Below are 614 nucleotides of genomic sequence, written 5' to 3'. Positions count from 1 at the left end.
ATAATTATCTAATGTCAATATTAAATTTAACATCCTACATTCGAAAATATGTTTATTGAGGTAAACAATATGATGATAAACTAAAAATAATAATTTATTTATCATTGTAACGTAATAATAATGTGTTCGTTATTTGGAATCAGAAAATGATGTACTTTAACTTTTTTTTAATTGTATAAACAATTCTTTCAATAATTTTAGTGGATAAACATGTTAAATCTATTAAAATTAAATAGTAAAATTTAATGATGAATATGAATGTATTAATTCAACTTTCAATTTGGATTTCGGGATTTTGTCAACTTTTCTGATTTTTCTTTTATTTTAAAATAAAAATTTTCAAATAAATGAAAAATAATTTTTTTTCTCTACTCAAATGTCTTATAAATTTATATGATATAGTAAAATGTTATTTGCATAAACTTATTGTTTGGTACAATAATTGATCATGTTGGGTAGAGTAATTGAAATGTAGTGCTTGAGCTGTTGTACTATTTAAAATATTTGATTTGTACTGTTACCATAATCTATAGGTTTTGATAAGACAGTAAACGCTTGAGCTTACAATTGGTATCAGAGCTAAGATCGCGACTTTGATTTTCATTGATTGCAAT

The sequence above is a fragment of the Primulina huaijiensis genome, chromosome 11 (genome assembly GCF_012295235.1).
Source record: "Primulina huaijiensis isolate GDHJ02 chromosome 11, ASM1229523v2, whole genome shotgun sequence".
NCBI lineage: Eukaryota > Viridiplantae > Streptophyta > Magnoliopsida > Lamiales > Gesneriaceae > Primulina > Primulina huaijiensis.
This window is presented reverse-complemented; position numbering follows the sequence as displayed.